General features: G+C 38.0%; 1 protein-coding gene across 1 annotated transcript in view; it reads left to right on the plus strand.

Moving 5' to 3' along the window:
- The first annotated feature begins 8771 nt into the window (after positions 1-8771).
- MID1 (midline 1) overlaps positions 8772-22648 on the plus strand; it is a 251374-nt gene continuing 237497 nt past the window's right edge. Inside the window, exon 1 of the mRNA XM_075196451.1 lies at positions 8772-8863. The gene's annotated coding sequence lies outside the window, so the exon portion shown is untranslated. The remainder of the gene's footprint in view (positions 8864-22648) is intronic.

Here is a 22648-nt window from a genome sequence, read left to right on the forward strand (position 1 = left end):
CACAAAGCAGCAGATTGTGTAAAGAATGAATATTAGCATTTCATCCACCATTGTCTCTGAATAAAGAAAAACAGCAAAAGCAAATGTTTGAGGTTTAGAAAATATTATTTTAAAGATATTTCAAACCATTCCCATGACGTGTTTTGCTCTTGGGGTTTCCATATTATGCTTATACTTCTGTTTGTACATCTGAGCAATGTTTTGAAGTGAAATTATAAATGAGAACTACAAGCTTGGTTCCTAGGTTTAAGATTAAAATACTAGAAAAATAAATTCCTTTCCCTGAATGTACAGAATCTCTAGAAGCGAGTAACCATACTATAACACTACTGAACAGAACACTTGTTGCAACCAATAGTGCATAAGACATGAATGTAGTGTTAGGACAGGGATATCGATTCCAGTAAAAGCTTAAATTGTTCTATTTATAAATTTGTCAAAACCAATAATTAGATTAAGAAAAATGTTGGTATTTAAACATGCTTTTCAGGGATCCAAAGCACCACAATTCCACCAGAAATAATAGAATTTTATTGTATTTTAAATAATCCCCTTCAAGAAATATAGTCATTATAACCAATATAGACATTCTCTCAAGTGCAAAATATATTACAGATCTTCAGTCATTTAAACCTTGGATTTGTGGCAGACTGAAAGATCGAAACAATTGGATAGTTTTTATAGTCGGCAGCCAATTAGCCTAATGGAGTTTATTCTCTTTTCATTTGCTTTCTAATGCTATGATAAGCTACACTGGCCTAACACTATTGAAGTCTTCTTCTCTCCCTTTGATTAGCTGAAAAATTAATCAATAGGCACTCACACCTTAGTGATATACAAGTAATATAATAATTTGGCAAGCAATGCACAATTTTTAGATTTCCTATAGTATTTATATCATAGTTGCTTACTCTGTCCGGGAGACTCCAGAATTTCTGGTAGTCTTCCTAGACTCCCGGGAGGGCAGGCAATTCTCCCTGATGCCTGCCAGCTGTGTACACTAAACAGAGGGGGCGGGGCCTAGCAACGCCATGGAAGCGTCATCGTGGCCCCGCCCCCTGTTTTTATTGACCCAGAGTAGTGAAGTCAGTTTGGGGGCGGGGCTAATGACGCAATTCTTTGAGCCCCGCCCCCACACACCCACCTGCACCCCGGACCTCCCGGGAATCATCTTGCCCATGTTGGCAAGTATGATTTATATACACACACAGGCACTGGTCGAAGTGGAAATTATGGAATGGAAAATGTAGGGGAATGGAATTTGATAGTTTTACAATCAAAGCAGTAAAAGTAGTGGTGATGTGGAATACCCCCATCACCTGAAGTGGGCCAGTATATGGTGGTTTTCCACACGACCACTTCTCCTACTGCTTTCATTGTAAAACTGTAAAATTTCATTTACTTACATTTTCCATACTGCCCCCTTCTAAATTTCCAGTTTGTCCACTGCCTAACACCCAGGGCCGGTGCTAGGGTCCGTGGCGCCCTAGGCACATTTTCAAAATCGGCATGAATGAAAGGTATGGTCAGCGGTAGCCGCACAGTTTTAAAGGAATTTTTAATCTGGGGCGCCCTCCAGAGCCCGGCCTGCTAACACCCTATAACATCCCACCTCGACCACTATAATATATATATATATATATATATATATATATATATATATATATATATATATATATATATATATATATATTTTATATATATATATATATATATATATATATATACCAAAACTTCTCATACTGCCATCATTGTAATACTATCATGTTCCATTCTCTGACATTCATATTACATTTTTCATACCACCACGTCTAGATTTACACTTCGACCACTGATGTTGGGCAATAAGGCCTGGCTTGCAGTTAGCATCCAGTTCATCCCAAGGTGAGGGCTGGGGTGAGGTCATGGCTCTGTGCAGGCCAGTCAAGTTCTTTCACACCAATTCGGTAAATCATTTTATGATAGACCCCGCTTTGTGCACAAGGGTATTGTCATGCTGGAACAGCAAAGAGCCTTCCCCGAACTTTTTCCACAGAGGTGGAAGCACACAATTCTCCAGAATGTCATTGTATGCTGTAGCCTTAAAAGTTACCATCATTGGAGCTAAGTATCCCAGGTCGATCCATGATCCCAGACCATTATTACTCCTCTACCAAACTTTACATTTGGCAGTAAACATTTGGGTACAAAGCACCTGTCAGACTGTTAGATGGTCACTCCAGAGCAGCAATGGTGCTGTGCTCCATAACACTCCAGTCAACTTTTGATGTGAGGCTATAGTGCGGCTTGGTCATGGAAACCCAATCCATGCAGCTCCCTACTAACAGTTCATGTGCTAAAGTTGGTTCTAGAAGCAATTTAGAATTCAGTAGTGAGCATTGCAAGCAAGAACACGCAAATTTTACATGCTACGCACTTCAGCACTTCGCAGTCCAGCTCTGTGAGCTTATTTGGCCTACTGCTTCACTGCTGAATCCTTGTTACTAGTAGATGTTTCACAATATTAGCACTTACAGTTGACCGGGGCAGCTCTAGCAGGACAGAAATTTGACAAACTGACTTTTTGGTAAGGTAGCACCCTATAACAGTGCCAAGTTGAAAGTCACTGAGCCATTTTACCACTAATGTTTCACTATGGAGACTACATGTCTGTATGTTAGCAATTGGTGTGGCTAAATATTATATTTATTTTTATATATATATATATATATATATATATATATATATATATATGTTAACCCGTGCATGATACTCATGCATTCTAGTCAAATCAAGCTACTTAGGGTGTTAAAAAGGTTCTTGTCATGCATTTGGGGCTAGGCCAGGCCTCCTATAGGGAAGAGCGTTACTTCCTGACGTAAGCGCCCTTTTTTAATGTGGTTTTGTCCACATGTCACCACCTCATCATTCTTCTCCATCACCTCATCCTTCATCTTCATCGCCACATCCTTAATTTCCATTGTCTTACTGTTCTAAAACCTCTCGATACACAACGTTTCTGCTAAACACCTTATCGCTGTGCTCAATCAGTCTTCCTTGAACGGCAGTATTCATAACCTGCACTTTCACATCACTGCTTCTCCGTACTCGTGAAAATGCGACATACAATTGTCCATGACCAAAGACACGCTCTGGTAAATAAATACCCACACGGTCAAGTGTTTGACCCTGTGACTTGTTAATGGTCATAGCAAATGCCGCCTTCAAAGGGAACTGCCGCCGTCTTAGCTTAAACGGCAGTCCTGTTTCGGATGGACATAAGTCAATCCGAGGTATCATCACCTTCTCTCCTTCAGCAGAGCCAGTCAAAACTTCTGCTTGTATCACATTAGTTTTCAGTGCGGTCACTACTAATCGAGTGCCATTGCACAGTCCTCTCTTAACATTCAGATTTCTCAATAGCATAATAATGCTTCCAACTTTCAATCTTAATCTGTGCCTTGGCATTCCGGAAGGAGTCAAGAGTTTGAGCCCTCAACTCATAAATTTAGCCTTTACTACCCCTCCCACGGGGGAAGGGGGGATGATGGACGTTAACTGACTTCACTATTATAATTTTTTTGTCAAATAATGACAGTATACCAAATTTCAGGTGAATTGGATGAGCCCTTTCTGAGAAAATAGTTTTTTCCACACACACACGCTGGCAGGCTTATATATATTAGACATATATATATATATATATATACAGGAAATAGTCCACAATAAACTAGCTTGTTTTCATAAGTTGGACATTGTATATTTTCCTTCTCTAGTGAATTTATCCCCTAGTATATACATATGGAGAGCGACTTTCAATTCTGTTGTTGTGCCAAAGTAAGTTTGTAAGTGATGTTTTGGTGCTTTCAATTACTGATTCTTCTCTTTCATCTTATTGTTTAAATATCAACCAATAACAAATTAGTACATGTATACATTTGAAATAATTTGTCATTCAAAAGAAAACATTCCATAGAAGTTATTGAGAGAGCCATTAATGTATTTGTTTTCATGTTGAATAAATGTTTTGTTTCAGATAGCCAACTCATTTATACAAAATCTTGTCTGTATAGATATAGACCCATTTGATCCAGCAGCTTATGATAAGACGAGGCTTTGATTTCTTTACAAGAGCAACAGCCTGTCAGTTTGCTGTGATCTCTTACGCCATACATCAATTGCACAAGGGAATGGAGGACCACACTCAAAGCAAGCCCTGCCGTAGTGTGTGTGGATTGCCGCCAAGCAGCTTCCTTAGAACTGGCTCATGTATGACAAATCCAGAAGACTTGTCTAGGTTAGTAGTGTTTAATGAGAACACTGACTGGCATGAATATCAGTCATGGAATATCTCTGACCTTTTATGCTTTAGAAGTAGGAAAACCAAATAGAGATGAAATTCCACAGAGTATAGCAAGTTAATCTATCAGTGTTTCCTGCAGTTACACAGAAAGAATTGTTAGCTCTTGTTATTTCTGCAAAAAGATCATAAGCAGAGCAATTGGTTTGTTTTAATTATGCATATATGTACTCCTTCCTCCTTCACCAAGCCTAAGTTACATGAAAATCAAATGAGTGTTAGGATAATTAGATGGCAGAAGGAAATATTGTAATTGACTTTTCTAGTGTGTGCTTAAAGTGCAATTCTAGGCAGTGGAGGCAGTCATTTTGTAATGTGTAAAAATAGATATGCCATACTTGCCTACTTTTGAAGGCAGCTGTCCAGGAGGGGGTCCGTTGAGGGGGCGTGGCCACGCGTGGTGCGCCATTTGGCTCCGCCCCTGTCAATCGTAGGCAATTTTAGCCAATCGCAGTAGGGGGCGGGACCACGGTAGCGCGTATAGCCCCGCCCCAACCATCTTCAACAACAGCAACAGCTGGATCCGGGATTTTTGCCTGCTCTCTCGGGAGTCCGGGAGAACTCCCAAAAATTCGGGAGTCTCCCAGACATTCCGGGAGAGTAGGCAACTATGGGATATGCTGTATTCTTTTGACTATTGGTTCAGCCCATAAAATGGCTGCCGCGATTGTCCTGAAGCAAGCACTTTGTATCTGTCACTACACTTGTAAAGACATTAGTAAACAAATGGTTTATTAGTACTGAAATTAGAGGAGCAGTCTGTGATTAAGAAGTGATAAAGTCTGAAAGGTAGATATATCACGGGTCCTTAGGATCAGGCTCTATAAAAAAAATCTGTTTACAAAACTGGTAGCAAGGGAAGTTGATAAAACTGTTTTGTCATAATGTGCATATATAAATAAGATCTTTGTTTTTTAGAGTTGGCTTAACTGTTAACAATTTTTCTTCCCTGTATCCTACACTTAAGCTATGAGTCAATGCCAAGTTATTTATATCATCATACGCAAGACGTACACATATTTATCCAAGTCTTGTCTTGCTAATGGGTTTTGTTTTATTTCTGGAACAGTTTACAGATGTTGAAGAATCAGGAATTTTGGAGTATATGTCTGCATTTCTACTTCTTGCATGCACGGTCTTGTCTAACATTTAAAATTATATATATTGTTCTCAACCTACCAGTATTTATAAGTGAAAGAATAATCAATAATGCAAACTGCACATAGACATTTTCATTTTTACCATGGTTACAACTGTATTTAAGAAGGTATTTAGTTATACATATTGTAATATATGTTAGACTGTTTACTTGTATCAAAGCAGTACTGTCTCATAGAGGTCTGTACATCATTGTTATGTGATTAGACAGATTTTTCTATCGCTGGTTCTCTCACCCAATTTAACACTAACATTTTACCAGGGCAGCTGAGTGATACTAAGCTCTCTGGCGACACTCGCTGGCAGTGGTAAGAGAAGTCTTCCCGCTTCACCAGCCAGGGTTAGGACCATTTGCGCATGCGTGACCTGGTTTGCCAACTCGCGCATGTGCACTGGCACAGACTTGGACTTCCAGTTCTACTTTTGCAAAAGTAAAATAATAAAAATAAAGAAGTGCTTTATTTAAACAATAAAGCATTTTTTTTTCCAGTAGGGAAAAAAGTTGGCGATTGCATTTGGAAGACATCAGTGCTACTTGTACTTCTGCTGTCAATGGTTCATATGCTAGCCCATGCTTGGCCCCCACTATCGTTTCCTTCGAAGATAGGGCTTTTCTTCCTATAATAAACTACCAAGGCCTGGATTTATATGTTTTAGACTTTTTCTCTAGCTCCCACAAATTCACCTTCTACTGCCTTAGCTTTCCATAGCAATCATGCTTCTGGTAACCTTTTACTTTTTGTGATAGTACACCAATTTTATATTGTGACTCGAAGCTTTCAGAAGACACATCAATCATTTCTATTCGATCTCAGCAGTTTAAGTCACTTCTTATTTTATACTTGTCTACTCTGCAAGTTTTCCATTTAGGAAGCTGACAGTACAGACATCTGCAAAATCTAGGTCTTTATGACATGGCCCCTGAAAGTCCGGATCAGTTGTTCCCATGATGCTGCAATCACATTAAGCCTGTGCTTCTCAGTCACTAAATTATTGTTTCTCAAATAGTCTGTATTGACATCTTGAGATGAGCAGACGTGGGGGAAGTGGTGATGTCATGTTGTGCATTGTCTTCAGACAAACTCATCCATCAAACCGTTACCTCAGGTTTCCTATCAGGGTCACCGAGGAATAGATTGGTTTATGTTGGGTATAGTAATACTGTATGTTGATCAGCTGGTAGCTGCAAGGCAGTACAGTTCCTGGCAGACTGCTAAATGTTCACAGATAAATAAGCACATGTACTTGTGTAAAAGCTGAGTAACAACTCTATACAGATTTGGTTCTAGCTATACTTTTATAGCAAGACTTCTCCATTGCTGTGAACTTCGCTTGGCCATTCCATTTATTAATGACATGAAAAGGTACGTTTCTTTTTTTCTCTGTGTAGAGTGTTTATCTTACGGGATTGAAACCATGACTGCATGCTAAACATAACACTTCATTTCTATTCATGTTCACTTCTTGTGGGGGAGTGAGACAAGTTCAGTTTTGCAGCCAAATACATAAACACTTGCATATAATTTTGTGGTACATTTTTTAAGTCTGACAAATTCAGAATTTTTTTGTTATGTTACATATGTTGTGTTTACCATCTTAACTACTTTTATGCCAAAGATGACAGACCTATTAAGAATGTAGGAAGAGAACTACTCTGACAGTGTAAAGTGGTGGTGGATAGCTGGAATAACTATCTAGCAGAGGCAGTAAGATTATTCCAAATGAAAGAAGAGTATCATCATGTGAGTCGTGATATTGTCATATTGTAAAATGTTTGGCATTGTTTTGCCTTAAACTGAAAAAGTTTTTAATTGAAATTATAAAGTTTACATATTTCTCATGAAAATGAATCAGTGATAGGTATTTATTATAAAGGGACAGTGTATTTAGGGAGCACTGGAATGGCAAATTGTTACAGTTTGTTCAGATTTTGTTTGGTTTGCACTCCATTAATGGGGCATATTTACCTCAGAATGTTTATTGTCCTAAAATTCAGACTCCCAAAGACATCTAAAACTAAAACGAACTGGATGTACTTAGCATGAATTAATAAATTGAAATTTTTTTTATCATGTGGGTGTCCCTTTTTTAAAAATATATAGTGAAATAAATTCATATGGATCCGTGACACTTACTGAGTTAGACGTACATCTGTTTGCTTACGCCAATTGGTTCTGTGCACGCACACAAAAAAGAGCACCCTATGTTGGTATGCTGATTTGGTAGCATCTTACTACTTTTTATATAATCTATGTGGTATACTTAGCAAACTCTATTAGTTTGTGCTGTACGTGTGGGTGGGTTGGATTGGTTTCCAGTTGGATGCAATGAAGCACTTTGCTGCAATTGTCAGATGAGTGACAAGTCTCTGTGGGCTTGGGCATATCTGAGGGGGGGCGGTGTTGAAGTGAGTAACAAGGGCAGGACAGTAACATGATTCCTGTAATCGCTTGAATAACATTATGGATGTTGCACCAACATCTAGCTATCTTGGGGCAATGCCACCACACGTGGTACAGGGTCTCTTCCATCCCACGCTATCTCCAAAACTTACTATAAGAACTGGGAAATATTGAGCCTTGAAGCATTCACTTTAATTCTAACATATATAGAGATCCTTTCTCTGATTTTGGTCCACTGTTCTACCTCTGCTGTCATAAGAACGTGACTTCTTGACCTATATGGTAAATATTGCCCTGGAGGAAGGGATACTGGAATCATTTGTTTCATGTTTCCTACAATATGGAAGAATTGAAACATATAATATCAATTATAATTAATAATGATTTACTAAAAAAAATTTTCTCCTATTGTTCTCTCTGATTACTATTTATATTTTAACTTTACTATTTATTGTATTGCTTTGCTATGTCCACTAAGTGTGTGTGTGTATGTGTGTATATATATATATATATATATATATATATATATATATATATATATATATAATGTGTGTGTGTGTGTATATATATATATGTATGTGTGTGTGTATATATATATATATATATATATATATATATATATATATATATATATATATAATTTATTTATAGATGTTACAATCTTCAATGTGTATTATGTGCATATGCGTCCTCTTTGTAGTTAAAGGATTTACATGTCCTAATGGATGAATACATTGAGGAGATACTGGGACAGGCCCTAGAGACTTGTTTGTCTGCTGAAGTCATTTGGTGTGCCAGTGTGTACTCTGGTTTCCTAGCAAGGGATTAGGGACAGTGTCTTTGTTGGTTGGAGAGGAGCTTCTGGAGATGAACTAGATGACAACGACAAGAGAAAGCAGACACTTCACTTGAGGAAAACTAACAGTATTGCCATATTTATTTGAAGACTCTGACAGAAAATTCGGTAAGATAATTTGCTTTTCTGTCTTCTGCTAGTAAAACTGAATTATTTTCATTTTATTTATTTTAGGGAGGATGGAAATTAACTCATCTCTATGGGCAGCAGGCTATAAGAGCAGATTGTTTCATGGGGATGTTTTTATACAGAGCAGGGTTACTTACACAGCCTCTCAGTCAGGGAAGGACTAGATTTGTATGCCTGTCTTCTCTGCAACTGAATAGTCTATACAGATATGCTTATGAAAAGTCTTACGTTAGTGATATGTCTTTACATGTTATCTCAAGGATAATAATTATAGTTGTTATTTAAACAAACATTTTTATATTAAATCATCATGTAATGGTTACTTTTTTGCATTTCATTGTTCACTTTATAAGTGATCACAGAAGTGGAAACTTTTACTTGTTTTACGACACAGATATTGTAATACAGATTATCACATTTTTAGTGCTAGTAGTTTGGAGTATATAGCAGGGTATATTAATGACAAACAATGCAGACCAACACAAGTACTGGATTAGAACGTGCTTATGATATATGATCATTTTTACTATAATAAAAAAATATTCAGTGTAAACATCTTCATTAATTGTAATTTCCGTGGCATGGTGTTTAGACAATTTAGCATTTTTAGACATTGAAGGGTTTTTGCCATCATGTGATCTAAGATGATGTGCAGATTTTCTACCTACTATTCCAGATTTAAGGTGTGCATACACATTGTAATTATGCTGGCCGATTAGACCTGCACAATTACCACCAATTGCAGCTTATGCAGGCAAAATAGACTGTTGATCCTGATCAGATGTTGATCACATCTGGATGTGTAAGTGGTCATTGTTGGACCACAGTAATTATCCCATACATGTATATGACCAAATCTGAGAGACTGATCAGCTTATGTGGGGCCTTCCAACAACTTCTGTGGAACTTGCAGCCACAATATGCTACATGCTGGCAGGGCATGATAACAATAGTAGTTTTTCAACATATAGCTTTTTTCTTCTTTTGCAACTATAGAGCTGAGTTCATCAGAGTAAGATAGATGATTGGCCTTTATGATTCATATTGCCTATGGACAGGGCTAGATTAAGGGAAGGGAGGCCCCTGGGCTAAGGGTACTGTGAGGCCCCCCCCATGAGGCCCCCCCTCCCCCGTGAACTCACTTCCTTCCGTTGTTCCACACCCCTGTAGCACTTACGCTGCGCGCAGTAATCTCCTTACTGAGGTGATCTCGTGAGAGTGAGACTATGAGTCATAGTCTCACTCTCACGAGATCACCTCAGTAAGGAGATTACTGTGCGCCTCGTAAATCCTGCAGTGACAGCAGGCAGCTAACACCATAACATTTGCTGTTAGCTGCCTGCCATTTTCCTTGAACAGGTGACAGTCAGAGCCGGGGGCGGGGACGCCCCTGATCTGATGAATGCCAACAGGCCCCCTAGCTGCCCAAGGCCCCTGGGCTGTAGCCCCTTTAGCCTTATTGTTAATCCGGCTCTGCCTATGGACAGTAGCAAGACTCTGGAAATGCTCACTATATAGTGTACTCATAAAGGTTTCTCCAAGTAAATATTCATCATCATTATCATCATTTATTTATATAGCGCCACTAATGCCGTAGCGCTGTACAGAGAACTCACTCATATCAGTCCCTGCCCCATTGGTGCTTACAGTCTAAACTCTCTCTCACACACACACACACACACACACACACAAACACATGGGTCAATTTGTTAGCAGCCAATTAACCTACCAGTATGTTTTTGGAGTGTGGGAGGAAACCAGAGTGGGTATATTGCATACTGTACTTTCTTAGAATATATATAAATAACAGAGGAGAGGCCGCAGGCTGAGTGCTCTTATACACACATGATTTTTCAAGGTAAGTTTTAATATCGGTATCAATATAGATTAGGGAGTGTGTTAATCCTCTAATAGACAAGTTTTACCCACTGAGTTTATGACCATTTTAGTGATGATATCAGATCTCACCATTTGTACAGATACTATTTACAAGAGTTTATACATATAATAGCATAATCTGAATATATGCATATTAAATTTATTATGATGATGATTATAGAAAGACAACTGTAGTGCCTCTTAGTGTACCACTCTACTTTATTACGAGAAAATGTATTGCTCTGAGATGTTTAGACAACTATGATGTGCATACATCTTACACTCTCCCGGAATGTCCATGAGACTCCCAAATTTTTGTGAGTTCTCCCGGATTCCCGAGAGAGCAGGCAAAAATCCCGGATCTAGCTGTCTCCGTTTTAGAAGATGGGCGGGGCTAAATGCAGCATTCTGGCCCCGCCCCCTGCCGCGATTGGCCGAAATTGCATAGGATTAGCAGGGGCGGAGCCTAACGCGGCCCCACACATGGCCATGCCCCTTCGATGGACCCCCTCCCGGATAGCTGAATTCAAAGTAGGCAAGTATGACGCACATGTGTTTGTAAGAAATTGTGTATATACTTAAATGGGAGGTACTGTGTGTAATATCATAGTATATGTAGTCTAATGTTCTTTTAGGGGCCTGAGTCATTACGAAGAGCAAAGCATAAAAAAGGAGTAACTTTGTACCTGGGCAAAACCATGTTGCATTGGAGGGGGGTGGAAAATTTAAAATGTGGAGGTCATATTTATAGTTGGGGTAGGGCATGTCCTAGATCAACTTTAAATTTCAGTGTAAAAATAAAACTATGACGTATTTGGGTGCTACATGAAAAAACAGCCAGTATTTAACTTATGTGCAAAATAATAAACTAATGTGCACCCATTGCATTGTAACATGGTTTGTCCAGGAAAGCATTTACTCCTTTGTTTTGCCCTACTTGCCTTAATGACTCAGGCCCTGTGAGTGAGTGTGTTCTAAATAAAACTTACATTAAAAAGCATTTTTTACCATAGCAGCACGTATCTAAGAATAGTAATATTTGTGGTGTGTTATCACATTGACAGTACTTTGTTATGTGGCATTAAACCAGGTGCCAGTTCTTTATTGGACTTTTTTTTTTTAAAATCTCTCTATTTTCTAATAATAATACACTGGGCTAACTTTGCTCTCTGTATGGTAGCTTTAATACAGTGTATCCCTAGGGTACAGAAGATAATAACACTTGAAGTGTCCACTGAAAGAGAACAAAGAGAGTCATCATTTATCATGTAGTTTCTGAGACAGATAATTTGACAGGGGATATTTTATTTTGACTGGAGGCCTGGAAGCAGAGGGGATAATTTTGAAATATACTGTAATCATGTAGAAATGCAATTTGAATTTGGAAAGAAGACAAAAAAAAAGACTGCAATGGTGTTCAGAAACGCTGACAAAGATATTGCTGATTACTGTGTGACTGAAAGGGGCGGGGTGCTTTTTGGTACCCTGTATGCAAAGACATATTATTTTTATCTAGCCAGCACTTTACAATCAGAGATTGTATTACTTATTCACAGATTTCCCCTATTTAGGTGGGGGAGAATAGATGAGGAGTGTAGTTTATATAGTTATTTGCCAAAGGATATTTTCCTTTACTCTCTCCCTGCCATTCTCAAATTATGTCATCATGCAGCAAATAAATAGTAATGCTATGTGTTTATCTTTCTGTGTGGTTTGATGATCTCAAATAAAGCTGACAGTGATGGGAATTTGTCCAGCTCGTTTCCTGTCATGCAAGTGGTTCCTCACAAACAATAAAAAAATAGTACTAACAATTTGCTCTCGTCCATTTTTTCCCCACACATAGAAGGAAGCCATAAATGCATTATAATCTCTATTTTCTTCTTTTGCATAATTGCCCATAGAATATGGGGAATGTGTAAGCTTTATGCTATCTATGAGGAAACTATGAACACATTTAGGATTTTGTATATGCTGCTCTCTGCTTGCCCTTTGAACTATGTTCATGCCCAAATAATGCCATACTTTGCACATACACATACTCATATGTCATACCCATAATTTTCATTGGTTAGCTAGGTCGCACATACGCATATCCCCCAGACATATCTGGTGAAATGATAAGTTAACCCTTACAACTCCAGGCCGGTGTCGCAGAGACAACTGAGTAAGCCTTGCTACATCCACAATATTTTAATGATAAATTGAGGCGATTGTGGGGTTTTTATCACTTCAGTAAGTGAATCTAAAAAAATCACTGTTGTCACTGCATGTTCTTAAATATGCCCTGAAATTGGATAACAAGCATAGTTTTACATATTCTTAGAATAATACTTTAATGGCATTAGGTAAATGTATAAACAAATTGGGTCAAGTGTTTTTAAGTGTTTTTCAAGTCTCTCTGCAGCCATAAAGCACAACAAATTAAAATATGTAGATATTATTTTTTTAAACTGTGTTTAGTCCTGCAGACCTGCTTTCTGAGGATAAAACATGGAATAAATGACATAACACAGCCAAATTCCCTATGAAATAAAATATATGAAATTTCTGGTTTCACCATAACATTTATGAAGCTGACACTAAGACTGTACAATATGAATAGTGGTGATTGTAAACTTTTCATTTACAATCAGGCATACCGGGTATGTGACAACGTGTCTGTATGTAGCATGACACAAAACTGTCCAATAAAGAGAATGCTTTTTGAAATAATTCATGGAAATATGTCATATAAAATAACTAAGGTTAAATATTTTATTGATGGCTCAAAACTCAAAAGTGCAGAACCCAAATCCTCAGAGCCAATCTAAATTCAGGTTGGCTTTTGCCTCACTGGCAACCCATGTCAGTTTTGGTACAAGAAAATCCATAGACATTGGTGTTTTGCTTATTATCTTGTATTATTTCTGTGGATCTATGTCTCAGTTCAGGTATATGTCTATATTTGAACTTACTTGTTTAATACATGACAAAACTGGTTAATGTGATAGAAGAATATAATATGAAGGCAGCTGTTGGCAGAAAATTACAGTGTGTATTTGAGTATTGTATTGTAATGGACTAAAGATTCAGGGGCAGATTCAGTTGGCCACAATGTTCCTGAGAAAATCGCGACTGCGCTTTACTACCATTTACACAGTAAAAAGTAACGCTTACTTTTGCTTGCACCTCTATGGGGCGCGAGCGAATGTGAGTGGTAAGTTTAGTAAAAAAAATGCACCATGTAGTGTATTGCGGCAGCTCCGGAACATTATGCGGCATTTTTTTTTTTTATTGAACCCGTCCCATAATGTATGTATGTGTCTGTGTGCAACATCTGTCTATATTCTGTATAAAACCCTACTTCTTGACCTAATTGTGTCTACAGTGTAACAGGGCACATTGCTATATATGTGTAGAAAGCGATTGTAGTATAGCCATACTTTCACTGTGTTGCATGTAAATATAATCAGTACACAATTTTCTAATGTCCTTAATCTGTTCAGCTATAACCACGATCTGCCCAGCCACACTCATATTTAACCCATCCTTACATACTTTTTGGACATACCCTCCAGGATCTCCCGGAGAGTAAGTCCAAGGGATAAATGCAGGTGGCATGGCGACGCGATTTGCATTATCACTGCCCTGCTGTGCAAAACCGCAATTTGCTGTATTGCGGAGCCAGGATTTTGCGATCTGCAGCAAATCACATGATCAAGGCGCCACACCTGCCAATCGCTCAAGAAAGAGAAGTGGGATCCGGTAGGGTGGCCTACATACATGTATACACATTTATAAATGCTAATTATTTCCACTAATCCTATAGGGTGACCAAAATCAACAACTTGGTGAACATATATATATTTCTTAAACACAAAATAACATTGTGCAAATAGTTCCTTATGAGAAAAATGTTTCTCTTTGGAAGAACGGAGTTCATTCCATGAGATCTTTTCTCCTTTTGATGGGAAGTTGAGCTTTCAATATTTGCACGAAGTTGATTGCAATCCCTACATCTTCCTTTTTAAATACCCGATCTCCACGTAAAAGTATTCAGTCCATAAATCCATGACATAAGGGGGCGCATGTTTAACATATCTATTTGTATCACTACGATAATTTTATTATATTTGTAACCCAACTAAGTTCATGCTTACAGAATATGCTTGAAATTCCAACACATTTCATGCCGGTCATTAAACAATCCGATAATGAAGAGTTAACATGATACAGAGGATATAACCGGATGGGATATTTAGCAGGAATTGTTTACTAATAATTTGAAACATTTCTATTTGGTAAATAAAGTGAAAATGCAAAGTGTCTTGTAACTTAAAATGTAGTGTGATGCTACGTTATTCGTTAATATGGAATTGAGAGCATGGGTCACTCATCTACATTTGTAAATTATCAAATTGATTATGTATATTAACAAAAGTGTATGTTTTGTGTGTTGTTGACACTTTATTTTATATGAATGTATGCTGTGTATGTAAAAACTCGAGTCTAATTGGGTATTGTGATTGCCCCTCTACACCTGTTATGCTAATGTATGTAATCCGATTAGAATGTGCATTATAAGCATGTAGACACCCCTACTGACGAAGTCTCTGATGAAACGCGTGGGTTTAGCTTAGAAAATATTCTAATCACATGATTTGTATATTGCTGTTTGTTGGCAGCGTGTTCAGTGTACCACATAATTTTCCAGGAATAACAACTCTGTCTGATACATGTCTGTATACATCTAACCTTCGATACATGTGCATTTTTTGAAATCTCCTTTCAATAAATTGTATTAATAACTTCACACTATGGAATTGCCCCCCTATTTTCGCTGATTTATATATATTTTTATTAACTATATGTTCCCCAAAACAAAATATTATTATTCCTTTATGTTTATAGTACCAACACACACTATTTAGCACTATACAATAGGGAGATTGGCCATCCAGAACATAACTTGCACTGCTTGCAATAGCTTACAATATAGGGAGTGATACAGACAGTACAGTCATGGCCAAAATGTTTGAGAATGACACAAATATTATTTTTCACAAAGTGTGTTGCCTCAGTTTTTATGATGGCAATGTGCATATACTCCAGAATGTCATGAAGAGTGATCAGATGAATTGCAATTAATTTTAAAATCCCTCTTTGTCATGACAATGAACTTTATCCCAAAAACTACATTTTCATTGCATTTCAGCTCTGCCACAAAAGGACCAGCTGACATCAGGTCAGTGATTCTCTCGTTAACACAGGTGAGAGTGTTGAGGACAAGGCTGGAGATCACTCTGTTGGAATAACAGACTCAAAGCTTTTAAAGGAGGATGGTGCTTGAAATCATTGTTTTTCCTCTGTTAACTATGGCTACCTACAAGGAAACACGTGCAGTGATCATTGTGATCATCGGGGCACCACGAGTGCAGAGCTTGCTCAAGAATGGCAGCAGGCAGGTATGAGTGCATCTGCACGCACAGTGGGAAAAAAACTTTTGGAGGATGGCCTGGTGTTGAGAAGACCAGCAAAGAAGCCACTTTTCTCCAGGAAAAACATCAGGGACACACTTATATTCTGCAAAAGGTACAGGGATTGGACTGTTGAGGACTGAGGTGAAGTCATTTTTTCTGATGAATCCCCTTTCAGATTGTTTGGGGCATCGGGAAAAACGCTTGTCCGGAGAAGGAAAGGTGAGCACTACCATGAGTCCTGTGTCATGCCAACAGTAAAACATCCTGAGACCATTCATGTGTAGGGTTGCTTCTCAGCCAAGGAAGTGGGCTCACTCACAGTTTTGCCTATGAACACAGCCATAAATAAAGAATGGTACCAAAACATCCTCCAAGAGCAACTTCTCCCAACCATCCAAGAACAATTTGGTGATGAACAATGCCTTTACAGCATGATGGAACACCTTGCCATAAGGCAAAAGTTATAACTAAGTGGCTCAGGGATTAAAACATCACAATTTTGGGTCCATGGCCAGGAAACTCCCCAGACCTCAATACCAGTGAGAACTTGTGGTCCATCCCCAAGAGGCGAGTGGACAAACAAAAACCCACAAATTCTGACAAACTCCAAGCATTGATTAGGCAAGAATGGGCGGCCATCAGTCAGTACGTGTCCAAAAAGTTCATTGACATCATGCCAGGGCGAATTGCAGAGGTCTTCCAAAAGAAGGGTCAGCACTGCAAATATTGACTCTTTCCATAAACTTCATGTAATTGTAAAATGAAAGCCTTTGTCACTTTACCATTACCATACCATCTGACAAAACGGCCTAAAACCACTAAACAGCAAACTTTGCAGAAATCAAAATTTGTGTAATTCTCAAAACTTTTGGTCACACACACACACACACACACACACACACACACACACACACACACACACAATAATTTGAATTGAGTATATTAAAGAAAAAATTTTATTTTTTAGAAAAAATCCAAAAATATGCTAAAATCACATAATTTTGCTCTTTTTTTGTTCCTACATTATTATTAACCCCAATAACACTAATTTCAAGTCATTTGCAGTCAATTTTGACAACCTCACAGATCACAATATTATTTTCATACATTTTCGGACAAATTCTGCAGCAACCTGGCTGGATGCTAAGCTACAGAGCAATGACACAAACACACGGCAGTTCCTAGCACATCTACCGCCAGTGGGTGCCTAGCGCAGGAAGACTGTACAGACCAGTCTTTTTATGTTGCTGGAATGACCTTTTTGTTTTGCTTATTTTGTTTGTTATTTCAAAGTGCGCAATCTGTGTTGATGTTTCAGTCGATAATCTGCTAAGTGGTGCAATGTAACCACCAAAGCATGCAAAATAGATTTATCAAGATGCTGTACTGTATTCTGTTACATTGTTCTGGGGAAAAAGACTTTTCATTTGTACTCAACTGGAAATACACTAAGAAATATTGATTTCAAAGTGACAGAACAATATGTCTAATTAGAATGTTCTGTGAAGAACATATAGTGCTGAAGATAAGTGAGCTGCTGAATTAGCCAACTATTGAAAGAAAGCTTTGTCAATTTTACAGCACATCTGTTTAACAGTCATACAAGCACTTAATACTTGCTCTGACATCTTTTTTTGTAGTTATTTGACAATTGCTTAACAATAACAATAATCAGTGGTCAAAGTGGGTCATTTACACCCCCCAATACAATTTTTGTTTATTTTGGATGGAACTCTTCTTTAAATTGTTACATTTAACATAGACTACATTATCCCATGATGCTATAACTACTGGATATGTTTATTGTAGTTCAATTTTGCCTACTTTTTTAGTTCTGTTCTGGTGGAGGACTCGTATCGGCATGTACCAGGGTGGAGCCATGATTAAGCGATTTGCAGCAAATTGCGGTGGCAAAGCCCATGTCCTACTCAGTTTACTAAACAAGTGGGTGGTCTGCTTTCTCATGAACAGACAGACAGCAATGGCAGTGCAGAGATTATCAACATGCGCCCCCCTCCCTCTTTGCCGTACATGCTTTCTCCTCCCTCTATCCATACAAGCACCCCTCTATGTCGTACAAGTGCCTCCCTCCCTTATCAAAGTACAATCCCTCTCTCAGTCATCATAGTACATGCCTCTCCTCCCTCATTACAATACATGCCCCCCTCATCACAGAACATGCCCCTCTCCCTCATTACAGTACATGCCTCCCCCCACTCCCTCATCACAGCAAATGCTCTGCCCCCCCATCATCCCAACACAAAAAATATTCTGCGCCCCCCTCCCCATCCAATCACAATGAATGTTCCATTCCCCTCAGTTTCCCATCACAATGAATTTTTACCTACCCCATCCCTCTAGCATAATAAATGCCCAATTAACTTACCTAGTTCTTGAAGCAACGCGATGGCTTACGGTCACAGATAGACTGGGGGTGTGGCACACAGTAATGATGTCAACATGCTACGCACTCTCAGCCTATCAGTGCCTGGGAGCTGCCACATCATGGAGGAATAAGGAGCCTGTCGGTCAGACTAAGGGGCCCAGACATCCAAGGGGCCCTTACAGATGGAGGCGTCTTTACCGGCCATACCTCCCTGATGGCGGCCCTGAGCATATATACAGCATATAGATCAATGGGTCTTTATTCTGAGATGTTTCCCCGGTGGTTTTCTCAAGTTCTGTTCTGTTCAGACCTAAGGTCTCATACGCAGTCATTTTTTGAACTCCCCTAAAAAGCGAATAAACCGTATCAAAACACTTCTTCATAGTTTTAAATGAGATTTAATAGAAAAACATGCTTAAACAATTTTTTTCTTTTAATTATTTTGTTTTCTCATGTTAAAATTAATGTCTGCATTCTTTTTCATGCTGATGTGTATGCCATGAATATAACAAAAATGCTTGTAGACGTTTTTATGTTACTAACATTTATAACTCACCCATGTGGACAAGACCTTACTTTGTCAATATTAAAGACCTTCAGGGACAAATCTTAAAAAGCTGGATGTACAAACACAGTTTCACATAAAGTTGTTTTCCACACATATATTTTGTTGCTGTTTCTATTACAAATGATAATGATCTGTTTCTTGTAAATTATGAATGTACCAAATATATATTTTTGGATTCAGCAGAATAATTATTTTACAAAGATTCAGCCAAATACTGGACGAAATATGAACCTTTATTTTAATATTAAAAATGAGCTCTGTGGACCTAAATCTGGTATTTTAGGTCCCGAAAGTGATAAGTGATAACTATTTGTCCTGCGCACTAAAATCACTGGTAAATCAGGATTAGGATCCAGTGGATCCAAATAAAAAGATTTTAAAAGCAGTTACATGTAGTACAGAACAGACTTGTCCACTTCACTAGTTTACACACACATGTCTAGGTTCCATCTACATACATGACAGCGTTCTCTGGTGTTCTATTCCAAACAGAAAGTCTTTTGCTAGAGAGCCAGAGAAGAAATATAGCACGATAGAGATCCACTGATTGATGATAAATTGTGCAGACATTTTCTATCCATGCCGTGTATATAATTTCTGTCAGCATTCGCAGCACTGCATAGATCAATGGACCTCAATCCAGCTATATTATTTTTCTCCACAATTTTCTCTTGCTCTGCCCCGTTTGGAATTTCACAAGAGAAAACTCTTGTGTGAACGAGGAAAAAACAAGATTATTCATACTGCAGTACAATAAAAATAGTGATAATGGGCAACTAAGCATCTATACATTTACAAAAAGCCCCTTCATTAGCTGTTAAAGTGGGACATCTATTACTGAAGCACAAGCTGTTCTATAACCTACACCAATCAAACATTAGCACTTGGTTATGTCATTTGTTATTACAAAGCAACCACCAACCACCAATGCCTTTCTGGAAATCATGCAATGGATGTATTTTGGCATCTCCACATTCTGCTGTCTCAAATCGCCCCATGGGTATGATTGCCATTCCCATTGCTCCCTCCGTTCCTTACTGTCTTATGTCCATTTTTGTTTTTCTTAAGCTTAAGCTTTGAAATTCACAGTAATACTGCTTGATAGATAATAGATAAAAAGGAGAGGAAATATCAGTGAGGAAAAAGTCTAAAAATGCACTACAGGAACCTTCTCACTAGCTAAAATAATTACTTTAAGCCCAACATAGGGTAGAGTCACATCTATGTTAGCCCTATGTTAGCCCATCCCCTCTAGAATGTAAGCTCCAACGAGCATGGTGCTTTCGCCTAGTGTTTTCCATATGTAATTATGTAATTTTGCGGGTTGCAATTATGTAATTGTTGCGGGCTGTAATTATGTAAATTTGTTGTTTATATAATTTTGTCACTTTTGTACTTATATGGAAGCCTTCTGGCGACTTGTAAATAAAAGATAATATTAACAATAATGGGTGCTTTGACCCAGCTAAAAAAGCGCTAGAATTCATAGGCACTCAATCACTCCCGTGGCGAAAGGCTAAAGTGGTAGCGGAGTGATAGCGGAATATTCCCTGTCGCATGAGAGCAATTTCTCTCAGAATACATTGCAGACAGTGTCTTCTCCTGTAACAGAAAGAAGTGTTCACCCTTAATCACACCCTGTCATTGCAGGAGTGATTGAACATTATGAGTGCTATGGCTTTTAAACTTTTTACATTGACGTCCTTTATATTTTAATACTGGTTCTGACTATAGCACTCCACAAACTTGATGTGTAATATAAGAGCTATTACTCTTCCTGTTATATCACTTTCTGTCCTTCAATACACAAACAAAACTATTTTCTTAAACCTGTAAATGTTTACTGGAACATAATTTGCACTGAGATTGGGTGCTTTTTTATAACTTACCTGTAAGAGATTTTAAGAAACATATAAACACACATTTCTGCAATAAAAACATACTGAACAGCTTTCCTTAAAGCAATTTAATTTGCTTCTACTATGTTGAAAATGTTTAATAGGGCTCACATAACAGACGTAATAAAGAACTTTATTATACATTCTAGCTATAGGGCTTTATTATGTTGAGAGCAGCGCTGTAGTTGCCATTTATTTTTACATCAATATGATTTTTTTTTATTTATTTTTTTACGTTACTAACATTTGTTTACATTTGTAAAATGCCATAAAAATCCAGTTTTCTTTCAGGTTGTTAGGGTTTTTATTTTTTCAAGAAAATGGGTGTTATTTTGATATCCAATCATGTTACCTTTGGCAATATCTGTTTGCCACGTGCTGTAGATAAATGGTGGTAAAAAAAAATATATATATTCCCACCTACCACCAACTACCTGACTACAGATTTATATATATAAATACTATTATTATTATTATTATTATTAGGGGCGGAGAGTTCTTGCATGGCCTGATTATTCAACAGGTTGACTATGCTGCAGCCTAGGGTGCAAAATTGTGACAGAGAAGTATAAACTGAAATTCATTTCAGTATATAATGAAATATTTGTTCTCCTCCAAAGTATAAAGAGAACATGAAAGAAAAATGTATAAGGTTTTAATCTTGATGTATTCCCATGGTAAAAGCTGGACACAATGAGTCATCTTTGGGCAGGCACCTGAGAATAAGCAAGTAGGAGAGACAGGGACGGCAACAGGCGCTGGAGTGACAGCCCCCTCACATCTTCACTCTCAGTAGCTCTTGCTCATTCCTCCATTCTGCTATATAATTCTGATTTTACAATGACAATGAAATCAGTGACAAACATTGCTGTGACCCAGTTAAATGAAGCCAAGTGTAGTGGAGATTCATCTGTAGTTCTTTTACATGATACATGTGAAATCGGGCTTATTTGCAATGTCCACTTTTTCACTATGGTTCTATACTTTGTTCTCCATGGGCTGACCACACACCCGCTAATGTCTGGCCACACCCCCTTACAGTAGGCCACACCCCAATGTAGTGGACCCCTACCACTGCATTCCTCCGGTTGACCCTTCATGCCCCAGTCCGACACTGTTGCTGCCAGTGGAAAATATTACATTTGGCTATAGGATAAAATGTCCTAGGAATTCTAAAGGAGTATTAAACATAAATGTTATTTTGATCATAGCTGTACAAAAATATTAAAGCATCTTAAAACATGACTTTTATGTAATGGGAACCAACAGTGTCACATCAATTGCCTACAGTAGAACCAGGCTGAATAGGATAACAGAAGAGGCATTGTGATTTTACGCTTTATTAGTAATTGGACAGGCTCTCGGTGTAATTTCACATATGTATAGATGAGTCACACTAAACTAATAGGATGTATGAATCTAAAATTGTAAACATTTCTTTAATCATAAAGGTGGACAGAAGTGGACCAAATAACAGCTAGGTCTGTTCTACTTAACATGAGCAATTTATATAGTAGTATACATACCTAGATAGTTTTGTCCTAGTTTTGCATTAATTGATCAACATATTAT

Source organism: Mixophyes fleayi, chromosome 2, assembly GCF_038048845.1.
Source record: "Mixophyes fleayi isolate aMixFle1 chromosome 2, aMixFle1.hap1, whole genome shotgun sequence".
Lineage (NCBI taxonomy): Eukaryota > Metazoa > Chordata > Amphibia > Anura > Limnodynastidae > Mixophyes > Mixophyes fleayi.